This window comes from Mus pahari, chromosome 19 (genome assembly GCF_900095145.1).
Source record: "Mus pahari chromosome 19, PAHARI_EIJ_v1.1, whole genome shotgun sequence".
NCBI lineage: Eukaryota > Metazoa > Chordata > Mammalia > Rodentia > Muridae > Mus > Mus pahari.
The window spans coordinates 40,447,242-40,466,573 of NC_034608.1; the positions used below are offsets into that span (position 1 = coordinate 40,447,242).

The 19,332-nt window shown below is 42.6% G+C and overlaps 1 protein-coding gene across 4 annotated transcripts in view; it reads left to right on the forward strand.

Moving 5' to 3' along the window:
• Positions 1–19,332, forward strand: part of Slc20a2 (solute carrier family 20 member 2) — an 87,142-nt gene that overhangs the window by 2,547 nt on the left and 65,263 nt on the right. The window contains exon 1 of one of the 4 annotated variants that reach the window (XM_029531697.1): positions 15,456–15,585. The exons of 2 other annotated variants lie outside the window; for them this stretch is intronic. The gene's annotated coding sequence lies outside the window, so the exon portion shown is untranslated. Of the gene's footprint in view, positions 1–15,455; positions 15,586–15,618; positions 15,797–19,332 lie in introns of those variants that run through there. One more of the 4 variants, XM_029531696.1, reaches the window with a different exon arrangement.

Here is a 19,332-nt window from a genome sequence, read left to right on the forward strand (position 1 = left end):
CCAGGAGTGAATTGATAGACTCGAGGAGGAGGTTGGAAGCTTGTGCTTGTGGGTAGATTAGCATATTGGAACTTACATATCCAGTAACTCTAATGGTGCGTCACTGGGAAGAATTAAAAGTTGACAGAGCTCTGTGAGTTGACATTTACCAAAGGGTTTCTCTCTTTACTCGAGGCTTTCAGGGAGGGAGGCAAATAGAGAAGAGAAAGTTGCAAATTGTTGTCCGGAGTGAATTCTCTGTGTGAATAACTCTTGCTACCACACACCTGCCTTGCCAAGCACTTTGCAAGCGTTGAGATTTGTGGGTAGGTGTTGGTAGTTGAAAGACAGAGAAAGGGAAGAGAGAGTACTGGTAGGAATTTCCTCACTGTCCTTTGGGGAAAGTTTGGAACTTTACGGAATCTGTCCCAATAATAGTGACAACAAATTTATAAATCATAACATTTGTATCAAGAAATATGGAAACTATTTCCTTAATATATAATCTGTACCCAACTGAGTAGATTTAAAATAACCTGCAATGCATGAAAAAAAATACTAAATTATTCATATGTGTCATTTCTACATTTGTGACAGCTGTAGTGACCATAGCACAGTCTTAGCTCCTGTCTGTAAGTCATCCAAGTGATGCTAGGAAGGGGAGCCTGTCTCATTCTTCACTTCAGAACTGGACTCCTGGGCTGAGGATACTGCCTAGAGTGCTTGGAGCCCTGGGTGCTATTCCCATAGTGCAAACTGAATTATAAAACCTTGTCTCTGGGGTGAGTGCCCTTCAGCCCACAGACTACAAATCAGTTTGTGCTAAGCATGAGTTGTTGCTTATCCCCAGGGCCTAGAGCAGAGCCTGGCCAGGAAAAGTATTTATGGAATGAACAATGTAGCAAGTGCATCTGTTTCCTTTAGTTTAGCTCCATCTTGCCTTTGAGTGTAGGGCTGTCCCAGGCTCACCTCTATCATTGAATCCTATATTAGGTTTTCATAGAGTTTGTTTCCTCGCTTCAGATACAGTGGTGGCTAAGGCCGTACCTATTTATACAGCACTATTTTTTTTTAAAAGATTTATTTATTTATTATATTTAAGTACACTGTAGCTGTCTTCAGACACTCCAGAAGAGGGTGTTAGATCTTGTTACGGATGGTTGTGAGCCACCATGTGGTTGCTGGGATTTGAACTCTGGACCTTCTGAAGAGCAGTCGGGTGCTCTTACCTACTGAGCCATCTCACCAGCCCATACAGCACTATTTTTGAGAATTGCTTTGGCATTTATATAGTAGGCTTGTATGTACCTATCAAATAAATACTAGTATCATGGGAAAACATCAAATGTATTTTAAGCTATAGGTAATATATTAGTTGGGCAAGCTTTGTATGCATTTATGAAACAATGTAAAAACTGAGTGCCAAAAAAAAAAAAAAGGTAATACTTACATAGTAGCCCTTGAGACATGCCAGCCACTATGCCCTTTACATGTTCCTATATTTGTGTCTCAACATTTTTTTAAAGATTTAATCTAATTTTATGAGTACACTGTCATTGTCTTCAGACACACCAGAAGAGGGTATACAGTCCCATTACAGATGGTTGTGAACCATCATGTGGTTGCTGGGAATTGAACTCACGACCTCTGGAAGAGCAGCCAGTGCTTTTAACTGCTGAGCCATCTCTCCAGCCTCAGAATTTCATTCTTAAATGGTGTGTGTGTGTGTGTGTGTGTGTGTGTGTAAGGGATAAGGTGAAGGTGGAGGGGGTGGAAATGGCAGGGGTGGGGGTGGCTGCAAGTATACAGAGGCCAAAGGAAGATGTCAGATATCCTGCCCTGTCACTGCCTGACTTAATCTCCAGAGATAGGGTCTCTCACTGAGCCTGGAGCTGTGTCGGTGACTAGCAAGCCCCAGTGATCCCACAGAACAGGGACTTTTGTGTTGGTACTGGAGATCAGAACTCACCTTTGTGTAGCAATTGCTTGTGCTGTGTCACCTCTCCAGCTTAGGAATATTGTTTTATGATTTGAAAGATCTAAAAATTCATACTTTTTTTTTTTTTTTTTTTTTTTTTGTAGTTATAAAAAGTGTTCTTGGCTAGGGTGGAAGAGGGTGGCTGGAGAGATGACTCAGTGGTTGAATCACTTGCTGCTCTGGCAGAAGACCTGAGTTTGGTTCTCAGCACCCGCTTGGCAGCTTATAACCGTCCATAATATCTCCAGTTCCAGGAGATCTGAGGTCCTCTCCTGTCTTCCATGACACTATGCATGCATATGGTGCAATTCACACATACATGTAAACAACTGTGTACATAAAGAAAGGAAAAAAACAGATGTTCCATTTATTATTTATTTAATCGTGGTGCTAGTGGTCAGAGCCTCTTGCACGCCAAATGAGTGAGTGGCCTGTCACATCTCCATCCCAATCTCTTTTAAAAGTTTTTTAAAGCAAGATGGCCCAGCAGGTAAATGGTACTTACCACCAAGCCTGTTGACCCACCCAGGTTCCATTTCTAGGACTCATGGTGGGAAGAGAGAGCCAGCTCCCAAAAGTTATCTACTGACCTATATATACAAACAAGAAAAAAAAAATTTTTTTTAAATCCTTAAAAAGTTCATGGTAGCAAGAACAAAGTGCAGTGACTGTGCTACACTTGTTTGTCGTTTTCCAGGGAGAAGAGCGTGGTACTGAAATGGTCAAAGACCATTGCAGGGACAGAAGATGAGGGTGGAGAAACTGAATTTTGACTCACAGCTGAGTCAAGTTTTGGTGCTGGCTGTTGGATTCTTGGATAATGATTTACCAGGACAGGGACTTGTTAGGTCTTGCTTCAGGTGTTGGAACACTTTTGCCAAATAAGACAATGCTGAGTGGCACATGACAGTTTGCTGGCTACTTTTCATAAGCACTCACTAGATCTAAATCATCGTGGGACTCTACAGTGGTGTGGGTATTACTGATGGACGTCACCCTTGGGTTATCGTCCCTCTGGTGGAACTCTGATCCCACTTTGTCAGCCTGCGTTGAGCAATAGATAACACTCCGCTAGAAAAGGTCAGGCGTCCTCTTCTGACCAAGTACTTTTTCTTTCTTTTTTTAAATGGTGGACCAAGATGTAAAATTGTATGTTGATCTGGTAGAGACCTGGAATAGAGTCAGACGTGTGGGGTTAAATGAGGCCCTAACTAACTAATCCAGCAAGGTAAAGAAGAATCGTATTCTCCCAAAACCTAGACACGTTCCCTTTCTGTCTGCACTTGATGGTGGTATTTCGGGAGCACCGGACATCAACAGCTTTGAATGTTAATTACAGCACAGATAGGGGACTGTACATCCCGTGACAGTTCTCTAGGAACCACGAAGACATCCCTTTAAATGCAGCATGGGCCACCAACCTGGTTAGCAGCCAGGGTGCACATACCCTATGAAGGTACAGTATACTGTGTTATTAGAGATCATTTTCATGGGACGGACGTCATTGTCATTTACCTCAGGATTGCTTTGTGAGGCAGTGAAGAAGCGCCATGAGCTGCCACTGCTTTCACCTCCTTTACTTGGAGATGTCCTGGGTAGTGACTTACACATTTTGCATCACAGCTCATGTTCTATTTAAATATTTCAGAAACTAACTTGGAACGTTTGAGTTGAAATAGTCTGTATTGCGTGATTGGCTTCCATATCATCTTTGAACATGAGTGATCTTCCTAGTTTCAGCGTGCTTGTCAAGGGGCTGGAGAAATGGCTTGGAGGTTAAGAGAACCTGGGTTCGAGTCCCAGCACCCACATGGCAGCTCACTACTCTCTGTTACCTCCACTGCAGTGCTTCTAACCCACAGAGGTCTGCTCTGCTCTCCACTCACGGTGCACAGGCAAGCACTCAGAAAAGACCAAAAGAAATGGTTATCCAACAGGCGTGTTTGACTTAATTTCAAACTCTTCGCTAAATGGTTTTAGTATAAGAAGTTCTGATGCACTGAGTCATTTAGTGAACCTAGGACACGTAAAACTTAAAAAGTCTTTAGAATGTCCATGAAGCTTTATCTAGGATTTTTATTTCAAGAAATTATAGTTACAACATTATTATAGCAAAAAATTAAAATTTCCTATTGACATTACTTTTCAGTTTTAGCTAAAATATCATTTTGTATGAGAATTTGCACTATGTTAAGAACTTGGGGTTTTAACCTGGTTGATTTTTTAACTTCTTTTTTAAGGAACCTTACCTTGAAAGCAGCGTGATTGGCTTCCATATCATCTTTGAATATGAGTGATATTCCTAGTTTCAGCGTGTCCTCATAGAGACCAACAGACCAGGTTTATTCTTTCAGGAAGTCTTTCAACGCCGGAAGTTGTGTGATATCTGCACATGGACTGGATTGCCCACTGACTCATACAAACATCGGAAAAAAGGACTGAAGAAAGGCGGGTTTCAGGAAGCAACTCCAGCCCACTTACAGCTTTTGAGCAGCTTGAAAGAAGATAATTCTAAAAATGAGTGACGAGATCCTAGTCATTTCTACATTTGTCTGTAGACATTTATCGTCTTTATTAACCCGTCTGTTTGGGGAATGGTATTTGAGCTATTGTCCATCACTTTAGCAGCTAATAATCTGGTCAGAGTTTTTACCTGTGGGTACAGAAATCACATCAGTAGTAGATGGAAGAGAAACTGCTCATCGGGACAGTGATGCCCCACACACCTGCCGAAATTGACTTTCATTAAACAATCACTAAAGAGTGTGGTACCCACCGAGTGTCAGTTGTTTCTTTATAATCCACACTGTTTCATCGGGAGTTCTGTTTTTCTTTGTCTACTCAAGGCACAGGAGATCTGATAATCATATCTGGGGGTGTTAAAAATAAGAATTGAGCTGGGCGTGGTGGGGCACACCTTTTAATTCTAACATTCAGGAGGCAGAGACAGGTGGATCTCTGAGTTCAAGGCCAGCCTTGTCTACAGAGTGAGTTCCAGGACAGCCTGGGCTACACAGAGAAACCCTGTCGGGGTGGAGGGGACAGGGCTTCCATCTTTGTAAATAGAACTTTAATATGATTGCTATTTAACCTATGTTTTCCAGAATCAGCAACAATTTCTAATGACACTGACACCCACCAGGAATCTTAGCACCTGGGAGGGGTAGGCAGGAGAATCAAGAATTAAATCATCTTCAGCGTTGTAACTAGCTAGAGGCTAGTCTAAGCTAAATAAGACCCTGCTTCATAAAATTGGGAAGGGGAAAAGAGTAACTTCCGTTCTTTTCGGTATTGGTTGTTGTTTTTTTCTTGTCCAAGGTTTAGTTGCTCTCATTCATTGGTGATGTCTTCGTTCTCCTTCCAGTAACCTGAGTATCTCCAAAGAAGCAGACAGTAGAATTTTCTAATCTTTTAAACTTCATGTTACATTTCAGACTAGTTCTGAGTCTAATGCAATGAGGTCCCCTTCTTACCCTTCCCACTTAGTGTGTTGGGAAGGCTTACAAAAGAAAGAGAAAACATTTATGTAGGTACCCTAAGTGAAAGTCTTCATGTCCCATATGCATTCAAATAGGAATTAGTTAGGAATTAGTTTGTTGTTTAGAATTAAGACACTTGGCACTGTAAATTGTATTTTCAGTTCTTTCTATCCTAACTGAAGATGACTTGTTTTTTTTTTTTTTTTTTTCAATACATTTCTGTAACTTAAGGAACATTTTTGAGCTTACAATTCATGTTTTACCCAACAAGGACAAATACAAGAAAAAGAACCAAGTTTTTAATTTAGTGAAGCAAAATTCCATAAAGCATTTGGTTAACTTTAATGCTTTCCCCTGTAGGAGGCCTGCTTTCCTTTCCCTTCTTCTCCTTCTGTGTGATATACTTCAACCACTTGTTCTCAGTTGTACATTTCTTTTTACTGTCTGTCAGGAATTTAATTTCTAGGTTGCTGTATGGCACTGTGACTAACTAGCCAAGAGGTGGTGACATGTATTACTCCTTTGTCTTAAAGATTTTGTCATAAGCACACCACGTCAGGACCGTAGACAAACATGCCCTGTCTTTTCCATCGTGACAGAATTAATTTCCGTCTCTGGTAGCAGTTTTCCAGATGATCTCATTTTCCTTGGTAATCTGGCTGAGGTGAACATGGGTTCATTTTTTCTTATCTTTTTTTAAGGTTGACTCATTTATGGGTAAATAATGTGCTCCATGTGTGCATAGAATCCCTTACACTCTTGTACAGATGAGGAGATGAGTCAAAATGCCTGAAATTCCTAGTACAGGCAGGTGTAAGCCCCCAGTGCAGGTGCGGGGAGCCAAACCCAGGTCCCCCGAGGGATCAGTGTTCCTAAGCCTTGAGCCACCTCTCCCATCTTAGTCTAACCTTTACTAATGTTAACTCTCATCATTACAGACGTTAGAACAAAAACCGCAGGGTTGGGAAAAGAGCTGACACGAAATTCTTCTTCAGAAAGAGCTTTACTAGGAGAGAGGAGAGCACGACCAAGCGGGTGCTTTACAACCATGGGGTAGCGGGTGCACATCAGGCCTTGAAGTGAAACAGCAGTTAGGAGACTCATGATGGGCCCTTGGAGAGAGGGTGGGAGGGAGATAGATTGGAGGGGGAAGAGCAAGCCTTCAGGTCTGGAACAGAGTTACTGTAGGAGAGATAGCTGCCATATATAGTAAGAAGGAAAGCCTTCACTCCCTCAGCAGGCTCAAAACAAAGTTTGTGAGTTACAGCTTTTCAAATGGGGAGGGCGTGGGCAGTTCCCACCACCTTTTTCTTTATACTCTTGGCAGAGAACCAAGCACTAGATAGGACCATATCTTAACAATTGTGTGTGTGTGTTTGGGGCGGGAGGAGCTCTAGTCATCATAGCAGGGACTTGTCAGCTCTTTTATCCTGCAGTAGGGCAAGAGGTATGGCCTAGTAGACTGGAAGACAAAGATGCTGGCAGAGGGTCACACAGTAAATCCATCTCTACAGATAACAGAACGGATATAAAAGGCTGATGCCGACTTCCTGGAGATGTCAAAAGTAAACTGATCATACAAGCAGGTCTGTACAATAATAATAGACCCAAACCAGCTGCAGAGAGGAGCTGCTACTGTGGAGCTGGGCCTCTGGCTCATGGATGGGGGAGGGTGGGGGGGGCGGGTGCAGGTGATGCAGAGTTGAGTCCGGTCACAGCGGTGAATGGACAGAGTAAGTCTAGGCACAAGAAAGGTCAGAAGGGTAGAAGTCCCCGCAGTTGGTAGGCTGTCTGAACAGGAGGAGCTGAGCTAAGTGGAAGACAATCAGTCCCATGAGTCTTGATTTATAAACGAGGTGCCAGGCAGGTCATGCTAGAGGTCATGGTCATTGTATGCTGACCTCTCCGGGGTCCAGATGAAGGAGTTAGACCCGTTCCTCAGTCTGGTATGTACAAGAAGTTCTTGGACCCCTTAGGGGGTGGGAGTTGTTTGTTTTTGAGTCAGGGTTTGTCTGTGCTTGTCAGGGTTTGTCCAGCCTTGCTGCCCTGGAACTCTGATACGTGGACCAGGCTGGCCTCGAGATCCACCTGCCTCTGTCTCCTGAGTGCTGGGATTAAAGGAATGCACCTGGTTTCCTGGTAGGGTTTTAAAAGAGCCCATACAGTCACAATTCACTCAGATAGGGTGGCACCCATCTTCTCTTCAGCAATAAGTCATTTTGTCCGTCTGGACAACTTGGGTGGTACTGGACCGACTGTGAAGTTTGTGAAGCCAGCCAGGAGTTGCCAAGGAGACCGAATTTTCCTACTGGGGCTCTTAGTCTCATTAATAAAACAAATTAGAAATGGGAGGTAATTTGAGAACAGTTTTACTAAAGTTTTAAAAGAGAAGCATAGCGGAAGGCAAGTGACAATCCTGGTAGCCACAGGGAGGAGAGGTGGAGAAAAAGCCATTCCTTTAAGTTCAGCATGGAGTAGAAATTGGGATAGCTCTTTACGAAAGGAGGAAGCATCCTATAGAATGGAAGAACAGGCTTATTACCTGTAAGATACTGAAGCTCCCAGTTACACGGGGTTTTGTGGGCCTCTCCGCCCAGCTCTCGTTGCTATCTCATTGTGTCTTGTGTACTCTGATCACACGATCCTCTGAGGAAGAGGCAGCTTTCTAGGCTTGCTCTTGTTGTATCTTTTTCCAGTTGTTACTCTGTCACGTAGGTAAAATAGAGTCTCTCAGGGCAAGGCCCAATCTACAGACTTACCATATCACACACTAGGGAGTAAGCTAGAGCAAGGCACAGTATGGTCTCAAGATTTTCTCAGCAAAACCATGAGTGCTGACCTCAACACGGGGTCAGGACGAGAAAGTAAAGACAACTGAAAAGGACTTGTATGAACGGTCGGTTTCTAGAAATGGAGCGAGTGAACGCGACAGATTTTAACATGCGTTAGATAGAAGCCTCTGCCCCAGATAAAGGCAGCGGTAATTCTAGTAACTAGATTTACTAGTGCATTGTGGGTATTTTTTTCATTTCTTTTTTAAATCTCTAAGACTATGTTGTAGCTTTTTAACCTATTGGTTCTTTGTGAATTTCACATCATGCGCCCCAATCCCAATCATCTCTCCCTTCTCTCATACCCACTTTCCACCCATGTGACCTCCCCTCCTCAAGAAAAAAAAAAAAACCTTGTCATGGAAGCTATAGTGTGTCACAGAGTATACCCTTTTGTCCACACATCTTTGCTTACAAGTGTTCATTGCAGTGACACATGTCCAGTTCATTGATCTGGTATGAGGCCTCTGGCTTCTGCTACTCTATCAGTACTGGAACCTCAATGGGACTCTTCTAGAGTATCCTGTTGTTGCTCTGTGTCATGGAGATCCTGCAGCTTTGGCTCTGTAGGACCTTGATGCACTCCAATAGTTCATCTATTGATGGGGTAGATGTTGGGGTGAGTCCACACAAAAGTCCTGGGATCTGGACCTGAGAGGTATCTATAAGAATTTTATCTTGAATGACTGCTTGTCTCCTTAAAATTAACCTGTGTTAGTTTGTAACTGCACTGTAACATTCTGCAAATGCTTTGAACAATTGGGTCATTACATCAGAAAGTTTATAAATTGTGTGGTCTGCAACTCTAGTTGCATTATAACAGACCCATGGCTTATAGCTAGCTAGACTTTTATCTTAAATGCCAGGCACACCTCATTAATCCCAGCACTCAGGAGGCAGAGGCAAGCCTCTGTCTGTGATATCCAGGCCAGCCTGCTCTACATAGTGAGTTCCAGGTCAGCCAGGAACAAGACAAGACCCTCAAAAAGAAAGAAAGGAAAAGGAGGGAGGGAGAGGAAAGGGAAGAATGACTTTGCTGTTATTAATTGCAAAAGAAAATAGGTTTCATTATGATGTTTTTATACAGGCATAGAATGTACAGGAAATGCCCATGTGGAAATTCACATACGGTGGTGTTGAGCTACGAAGAAAAACCCTATAATGTGGGATTCACCTAACTGAATGTTTTTCTGCCTGAGCCCTTTCTAACCACACCAGTGATTGTTGGATATCTTAGAGCTGAAAAAAACTTTAATAGCCACTAGTGAAAAGAAGTCTCAAAGCTATAATTGGGCTGCTAACAAGGAATTTACATAAATATGCTATGTCATAGTTGAGTGGGGAATTTTAGTAAGTAAAGGATTATAATACATTGTGGCAAATGGCAAAATTTATTAAGCATAAGACAGAGAGAACATGGACTGTTGAAACCTCAAAGCCACACCCAGCAACACCTAATCCTTCCCAAACAGTTCTGCCAACTGAGGATCAAGCATTCAAATATATTATTAGCTTTTGGAGGCAATTCTCATTAAAACTACCACATAGTAGTTCTTTAGACTAAGGGAGATTTAGAAACCTTATAGGATTAATAAGATAAAGATATATATATATATATATATATATATATATATATATATATACATTGAAATATATTAAATTCTAACTATGGTAATTTCTTTTCAATCTATATAAACTGTGCAAGTTATAGGGCATTCAGCAGCCTTGGCTTCTTTATTTATGAAATGTTAATATCTAGTAGTGTTTATATAAATTAAGTTTATTACTATATAAGATTCCAGTATGTCCTTGTTTTTTTTAGTTTTTGAGACTGATTGGCCTTGAACTCATAAGAGATCTGCCCTATCTTCCAAATGCAGGGACTACAGGCACAAACCATCACAACCCGATAGCTTCTCACTCGGTAGGAGAAATGAGAGTTTATTTGGAGTACAGCTTCAGGCTATAGTCAGTCTCTTATTGTGGGACTGACATTTTCCATTCTGAAAGATAACTTTGACAAGTATAATATTCTTGCTTCATGCTTATTTATTTTCAGGGTTTAAAATATTTCATTTCATGTTTTTCTGGCTTTGTATGTGCGTTGACATTTTCTCATGCCCTTTGTATTTTTAACCTCCTGACGGATGTGTTGTGGAAAGCTGCTTCTCTGGTCATATCTATTTGGAGGTCTGTATGCCTCTGGTGTTTGGGGTGTCCATGTTGAATATATATCCCCTGGAAAAGCAGCACTGGTCATTAATTCTTTTCAAAACTGCGGCTGAGAATTCTTTTCAGACCTTTCAGCACTCTCTGATTTTATTTTATTTTATTTTATTTATTTATTTATTTATTTATTTGGTTTTTCGAGGCAGGGTTTCTCTGTATAGCCCTGGCTGTCCTGGAACTCACTTTGTAGACCAGGCTGGCCTCGAACTCAGAAATCCGCCTGCCTCTGCCTCCCGAGTGCTGGGATTAAAGGCGTGCGCCACCACGCCCGGCTTCTGATTTTAGATTGTAGGGGAGTCAACCAGTTGTGTCTGGGTCATAGCTGATAGCTATGTCATCGTCTTTGAGTTACGTTGTCAGGGTTCCTTCGCACTGGGGTTGAAATGAACTTGCTTTCAGGTTTGACTTCCCCTCCCAATTCCACTGGGATGCCTTGTTTCCTCTGAGTCTTTCTGGTGGGCTGTCTGCATGAAGTTCAACCTTGGGGACTTGCGAGAATTAGAGTCAATTGTAAAGTAAAATCATTGAGGCGCTCTGTATTAGGCAGGAACAGAACTTAAAGAATGAATAGATATGTATACATATACATTTACATATATGCACTGGATTTATTAGAATAGATTAAAGGCTGTGGATTAAATGGTCCAGCTAGTCCATCCATGGCTGTCTACCAACAGAAGGTTTAAGAATCCAGTATTATATGTCAGAATCCTAAAGAAGTAGGCACTAACGCCAGTGAAGGAATAGACTTGCCAGTGAATACCAGCAAGCAGGCAAAGAACAAGCTGCTTCTTGCATGCCCTTTATAGAGGCTACCAGCAGGAAGTGTGGCCCAATTTAAAGGTGGCTCTTCCCACCTCAAAAGTTCTGGACTAAAGGTGGGTCTTCCTATTTCAAATGATTTAATTAACAAAGAAATCTGCTGAGCGGTGGTTGCACACACCTTTAATCCCAGCACTCAGGAGGTAGAGACAAGAAGATGTCCCACCACCACCCCCCAGGAAAAAAAAAAAGAGGAGAGAGAGAGAGAGAGCCCTCACAGGCATATCTGCTTGCTTGGGTTTTAGTTACTTCTAGATATAGTAAATTGACAACCAAAAATATTCATCACAAATTCATCCCTTGTCACCTTGACACACAATCATATCTCCTTAGGTCATTTCTAATTTTCCAATGGAAATCATAACTGGACCATAATTACACCTAACATAATATAGTTATCCCATCTATAATCACAAATACTATATATTTAAGCAAGTCATTATTATGCCTTAAATGATATAACCCTCATACAACCACGAATGCATTATAAATTTTAGAATAGATGGCAATATCCCTAGAGGGCCATTCTTTTAGTATCTCAAACTTAAATATGATAACCACTGATACTCTCTTAATTGATGTCACATTGCAAGAAAAGAGAATCAAGGAAAGAAAACACAAATATCCATGCCAGGGCATTCTTGCCAAAATATGACAGAAATACTCATGTCAACTGTAAGCCTTGTTTCGGTAACTGGTCATGTGGCCTCAGCTGGTATTTATAACTATCTTCCTCTATTACCCATTCTGTATTTGATCCACCCTCAGCAAGCACTTAATTAAGCAGGTCTTGGGTTTTTTCCCCCGGAGGAGTGACTCATACTTTCATCCCTGAAGGGTATGTTGCCCTTTGTCATCCTGGCTGGATTAGGATGTTGTAGTTTCCTGTTGACTAATCCCAGGATTTGGTAACACCAAGAGACTGCACTAAAGGATCTCCTGCACTCCAGATGTAGTCTTTCTTGACATCCATTGTAAGCAGCAATCTAATTTCCCCTGGCAATCTGGATCAGTCACTCCTCCTAACACTGTTATTCCTTTCTTAACCTATTAGCTTAAGGGCATCTGAAGCCCAAAGTGGCCTGGGGGTGAGTCTGAGCTTCCAGCTCAATGGAATGTGTGTTGTGACTCTGGACAGGAGCATTCCCCTCTCCGGATCCAAAATGTCTAGACCAGCAAAACTTAAAGTCATGGAAACAGGAAGCAAAACTTTTCTTAATGGATCACTAGGGGTGATCGTGAGTGGAACCATTACCTTTTCCACCCCTTGATCCTGCTAGGCCACCTGTCTCTGGATAGAAGAACTTGTTAATTCCATGTGCAATGGATTCCATGATTGTGGGCCCATTGTCGCACTTCTCTGGCTGTGAAGTGAGCTACTTGGCCAGAAGCAATGCTGTGTGGAAAACCATCACAATGGATACAGCATTTTCTAAGTCCATGGACGGTAGGTCTTGCAGAAACATGTTCAGGAAAGGCAAAACTATAACCAAAGTAACTGTCTACTCGAGTAAGGTCGGTCAGCCTGTCACCAGGTCACTGGCAGGTCACCCCCAGGAATGATGCCATATATGGAGCTCAGTGTTAGTCTCTGCTTTTGGCAGATCTGGCACTCACCAACAACTGTAGCCAAGTGGCAGTCCATGTTGTCCAGCCCATGTCTAACCCCAGCTCTGCTATCATGGCCCATTGGGCAATGACAGGAATGACTGGCAAAAGAAATAGACCTGTCCACAGAGCAGTTCATCCTGTCTACTTAGTTATTGAACTCTCCTCTGCTGGTCACTTTTTGATAAGCATTTTCATGGGACACAGGTATCTTCACATCCTTTGCTCATTTGCAGAAACCTGCTCACACTCCTTCCCCAGAAGCCTTTCTCACCAATCGTACTTATTTCATACCTCTGACTGTCCAGCCAGTCCATTGGCTTCAGTCCATGAACCAGTGAACAAGTGTATTTCTCTCCCCTTCAGAATGAAATGCATGTCCGTGTATACTGCCGGAAATTCTGCCCACTGTGATGGTTTCCCTTCACTGGTGTTTTTCAGGGTTGCCCCTGAAACAGGTTGTAATGCTGCAACTGTCCACTTCTGGGTGGTGTCTGTAGAACGTGCAGAGCCATTGGTGAAGCAAGCCCCAGTCTTCTCTTCCAATCATGATGCACACCCCATGAGGCTACAGGCACATGCTTAGCAGCAGATGGTATTGTGATAGGAGTACATCACATAAAAACCATAGGTGTTTGAGCAACTTCTTCATGTAATTTGCATGTGCCTTCAGGATCTGCTTGGGCTTAATTATGTATATCCCACTTCCATTTGATAATGGATAGCTACTGTGTACATAGTACTTGATTTGGTGGGTCAGAGAACACTTAGCTCGTGATGGGCAGCCCAGGCCACATGATAACTTGGGTGGCCTGTTGTCAACCCTTTAGTTTCCATTGTGGCCCAAGAGCAGGCCAAGAGCTGTCTCTCAAAGGGAGAATAATTGTCTGCAGACGATGGTAGAGGCTTGCTGCAAAATCCCAAAGGTCTTTTCTGTTATTCGCCTACAGCGGCCTGCCGGAGGCTCCGAACAGCGTTCCTCTCTGCTGCTGGCACCTCGGGTATCATTGGGTTTGCTGGGTCATGTAGTCCAAGTGTTAGAGCAGCTCCCACATCAACTGGGACTTGTTGAAGAGCCATCTCCTGTTCCTGGCTCCACTTAAATCTAACAGCTTTCCAAGTCACTTGGTATATGGGCTGGAGTAACACACTCAAGAATGTGCTGTCTCCACAGTCTAAATCGGCCTACTAAAATACATATTGTGCTTCTTTCCTGGTGATGGGAGGGGTCAAATGCAATAACTTATCTTTCACATTAAAAGGAGTATCTTTGCATATTCCATACCAGCCAAGAATTTTATGGAGGTAGCTTGAGTTTTGGTTGTATTTATTTCTCATCCTCTGTGTTACAAGTTACATGGAAACACATGAGTTGCTAAGAAGTCCTGAGTGGTTGCTGCCTCCTGCTAACTTGATCCAATCAGCATAATGTCATCGATATAGTGGACCAATGTGATATTCTTTGGAAGAGACAGATGACCAAGATCCCTCCAAACTAAGTTAGGGCAGAGTGCTGGAGACCTGATACATACTTATACATTTCTCTAGGAATGTGTCCGGTCTCAAGAAGTATATCAGTCAGGGTTCTCTAGAGGACGGACACACACACACACACACACACACACACACACACACACACGCAGAGAGAGAGAGAGAGAGAGAGAGAGAGAGAGAGAGAGAGAAGGAGAGAGAGAGAGAGAGAGAGAGAAAGAGAAAGAGAAAGAGAATGAATATAGTGTTAAAGCTGCCACCGAATTTCCATTCCGGTTCATTGTGTTGCATGCAGAGGCCAGGCTTCCANAGAGAGAGAGAGAGAGAGAGAGAGAGAGAGAGAGAGAAGGAGAGAGAGAGAGAGAGAGAGAGAAAGAGAAAGAGAAAGAGAATGAATATACAGCTATCTACTTACCTACCTACCAGACTACCTACCTACCTATCTATCTTTATATCTGTTTAATTTATTAGAATAGCTTATAGGCTAAAAAGATCTGGATTAAAGGTATATCTTACCACCTCAGAAGATCCAGATTAAAAGTTGGTCTCCCCCGGTGGAGAGTTGGCTCAGCGGTTAAGAGCACTGACTGTTCTTCTAGAGGTCCTGAGTTCAATTCCCAGCAACCACATGGTGGCTCACAACCATCTGTAATGGGATCCAGTGCCCTCTTCTGGTGTGTCTGAAGACAGCTACAGTGTACTCACATACATAAAATAATAATTTAAAAAATTATAAAAAAAAAAGTTGGTCTCCCCACTTCAAATGATTTAAGAAAAACCCTCATAGGTGTACCTAGCAGCTTGGGTTTTAGTTAATAATTCTAGATGTAATCAAATTGACAACTAAGAACAGCCGTCATATGATTCCAACATGGCTAGGCTAGATGCCAAAAGCACCAAGAGTGAGCGACACAGAGTACAAAGGTAGCCAGATGGAGAAAAAAACCTAGTCACATTTTGAATTGTGCGATTCTGCTGGAGCCAGGACTTGAACTGCAAAGGTCAGAATCCCTGGTCTCAGGTGACCTGTGGGAACACTGGAGTATACCATGTTGGCCCTGCAGAAGCCAGAGCCAGAGCCTGGTATCCAGGTACCCTCTGAATCTGCCTCTGATTTTTGTGTACCCCGGCCTTCGGGGAAGGCGTTTTCAGACTTCAGAGTTCTATGGTCAGTCTTCATGGTCTCTCATCTGTCCACTCATAACATCTACACATAAAGACACGTGGACTTCCTTTCCTGTCTGTGTTCCGCTTGCTGCTCATGTCGTGCGGCCCCAGCTAAGACTAGACCGAATAGCTCTGAAGAAAGTGTACATGGCTCATGTCTCTACTTCAGTGGAAATGCTTTGAGTTTTGCCTTCTGCAGTGTGGTATTGACGGTAGGTTTGTGATGTGAAGCCTTCGTTATGGTGAGATGTGCTCTTCCTATTTTTTAGTGTCTTCAAGGGTTTTTGTCAGAAGCCTTGTCGTGTCTGTTAAGATGATCATGTGATTTCTGTTTTTGAGTCCACTTAGCAGATGTTTTATTTACTGATTTGCTTATATTGAACTGTCCCTGAATCGACGTTGGCAAGTAATTTAATTAATTTATTTATTTTTTGGTGGTAATGTTATGTAGTGTGTGTGTTCATCAGAAAGATTGCCCTATAATTTTCTTTTTATTATTCTTTTACCTGGCTTAGATATCAGGGTAATAAATACTAGCTTAATAAGCGAAGTTTGGTAACATTCTTTCCTTTCTGTTTTATAGAACTGTTTTAGAGAAAGATTGATGTTAACTCATCTCAAAAGGCATCGCTTCAGACAAGGGACTAATACCTAGAATTTACAAAGAATTGCAGAAATTAAATGCCAAGGGAATAAACCCATTAATCAACAAATGGTCCGTTGTATTGAAGTAAGCAGTTTTTAAAAACCAAAGCACAAATGGTTGATAACTATTTTGAAGGTGTGTGCTATCCCTAGACACCAGGGAAAGGCAAAATTAAAACTACTTCAAGATGCTACCTTACCCCACTCTGAATGGCTGTCATCCAGAAATCTGATAGGGAGAGAAAGGAACCTTATTTATGGTTGCAGGAGGTACAACTTAATACAGCCACAGTGGGCTTCAGTTTGGGGATTTCCTCCAAAATTCAAAATAGAACTACTTTGTGCCCCAGCTGTTTCCCTCCAGGGCAGGGACCCAGAGATCTCCATTTCCTACCATAGAGATATCTGGATGTCTATGATTGTTGCCATAGTCACCGTAGCAAACAGTTGGGATCAACCATTTGAAAATGAAGTTTTGGTGTGTGTATGAGTATGGCTCAGCTCTTAGGAGGAATGACACTTGAAATTTGTAGTAAAATGGACAGGCTTAGACTTTATAACACGGAGGCCAAACTCTTTCAGTCATAGGTTTCCTGTGGCTATCCAAAAAGCCTTGAGTGTTAGCTGTCCCTTGCTGTATTCCCCCATCCCTCCCTATGTTTCTACTTTCCCCCTTATTATATTCTAGTTTCCCTTTCTTGGTAAGACCTCCACCCCCAAAAGCCTTTACTAGGTACCTAACCTCTATAGCTATTTGGATTGTAGTACAACTGAAAGCTTAAAAGCTAACATCCACATATAAGAGAAAAAGTACGCATTTGTCTTACTGGGTCTGAGTCACCTCACTCAGGATGATTCTAATTCCATCTGTTTGCTTGCAAACTTAATAATCTCATTGTTAAGAGCTGAATAATGTTCCAATGTGTAGATGCACCACGTTTTTGTTATGCATTCATCTTTTGATGGTCATCTGGGCGGTTTCCAGTTTCTGGCTGTTAGGATGAGAGTAAGGAATTATCTCTGGAGGAGGATGGTCCTTTGGGTATATCCCTGACTTAGTTGGGGTTCTGTTGCTGTGAAAAGAGTCCATGAACAAGGCAACTCTTTAAAAAGGAAGTATTTAATGGGGGCTGGCTTACTGTTTGAGAGGCTTAGTCCTTTGTCATTGAGGTGGGAAGCATGGTGGCCTGAAGATAGGTGTTAGAGCAGCAACAGGCAGAGGTAGAGACAGACAGACAGACAGACAGACAGACAGACAGACAGAGAGAGGAGGAAGGAGGAGGGAGGGACAGAGGTGAGGAGGAGGAGGGGGAGAGAGAAGGGGGAGGGAAAGTGTGATCCTAGGCCAGGGCTTTTAAAACCTCAAAGCCAACCCTAAATGACACTTCCTCCAACAAAGCCACACCTACTTCAACAAGACCACACCTCCTAATCTTTCTAATCTTTTCAGTTTCTCTCCGGGTGGACTTTTCACCTGAATGGATGAATGAGCCTATGGGGGCCATTCTTATTCAAACCACTGCCATGCCCAAGAGTTCTCTAGCTGGATCTTGAGGCAAGTCAAGTTTCAGTTTTGTGAGGGAACTCCACACTGATTTCTGTAATAGTTGAACCAGTTTACACTCCCACCAGCCATGAGTAAGTGTCCCCTTTCCCTGGGTCCTCACCAGCGCCTGCTCTGTCATAGGTTTTATTGATCTTGGCCGTGAGTAGTTTAGTTTGTAATTCCCTGATGGCTAAGAATTTCTTTTAAGTGTTTCTCTACCATCTGTGTTTAAACGTTTGAGAGCTCTGTCTGGATCAGTACGCCCATTTTTAATTGAGTCATTTTCTTGATTTTTTTTTTTTTTCAGTTCTTTGGGTACACTCATATCAATAAGTAGCTGTGTTCGTTGCCTAAATTATACTGTCCTTTGCCATGCAGAAGGTTTTCAGCTTTGTGAAGTCATATTATTAATTGTCAACCTTAGTGCCTTTTGTGTGCCAAATGAGTTGAAGCCTTCCCTGCACTTTTTCGGGTTTTATGTTAAGGTCTTTGGTCCATTTGGAGTTGAGTTTTGTGCAGGATAATGGATAGTGTGAGCTATAGAAGATGGAATGGCAGAGGGAGGAGAGGTAGGTATACAGGCTCATCGTGAGGACTGCTGTGGTGTACGCATGCCCAGCTAACAAGCCAGTCCTTTATCGTGTGGCTCTGAGACACTACACTCCAGGGAAACTATTTCCAGAACACAGTCCCCTGCCTCAGCCTTTACCTGTACTAATAGCTCTTCCAGAATACCTTCCACTTTTCCCTCCACCTGGGCGTCTCTGATGCCTTCTCCACTCTGTGGAAGAAGGCGCATGCTCCCCTTACTTTGGCTCTGTATTAACAGTTACTCATAGATCTCTTTCCCAGAATACCCCGACGTCCAAATTTCATTTCCCTGGTGGACGGGTAAGTGAGAACGATCAGGCAGCATCCTGCCTGGAGTGGAGGAAGGGTCAGAAAATGTATGGGTGTGTGTATGTGAGCAAAACAGCCCTGAGCTGGTTAGGAAGTGTAGCAGACTTGTAGTCTTCTGTCATTATTCATACTTCTGCAAAAAAAAAAAAAAGGAAGACCAGAGCCGTTAAGGTGACTCAGAGGACTGGACTGCCAGCACCTGTGGCAGCCTCATGATCTGCTCTCTAGCACCAGCTCCTTATTGTCCTCTGACCACACACACACACGCGCGCGCGCGCGCGCACGCGCGCGCGCACACACACACACACACACATTCGAATAAATAATTACAGCAATAATAATAAGTTTTCAATTAGGAAGGATCAAAGTGTATGAAGTTTATTATCTGTGACTAAAAATATTAAGACGATGTCTCAAGGGTTGTGTATCAGTGAATCTTAAAGCATATTCGTGCTTCCTGAGTCTCCTCAGGGTTTGAATGGGATTGGCAATCAGGATACTGCCTGCTGTTTCCTGGACGCAGCAGATTATTCTAATTTAGTTACTGAGATAGTCAGATATAGACAGACGTGTTTTGCTAATTTTGAGCTCTTTCCCAGCCTTTGTGTTCTGACTGTTGTCTAACCCTTGGCTATTTCTAATATCCCTTTTCTATGT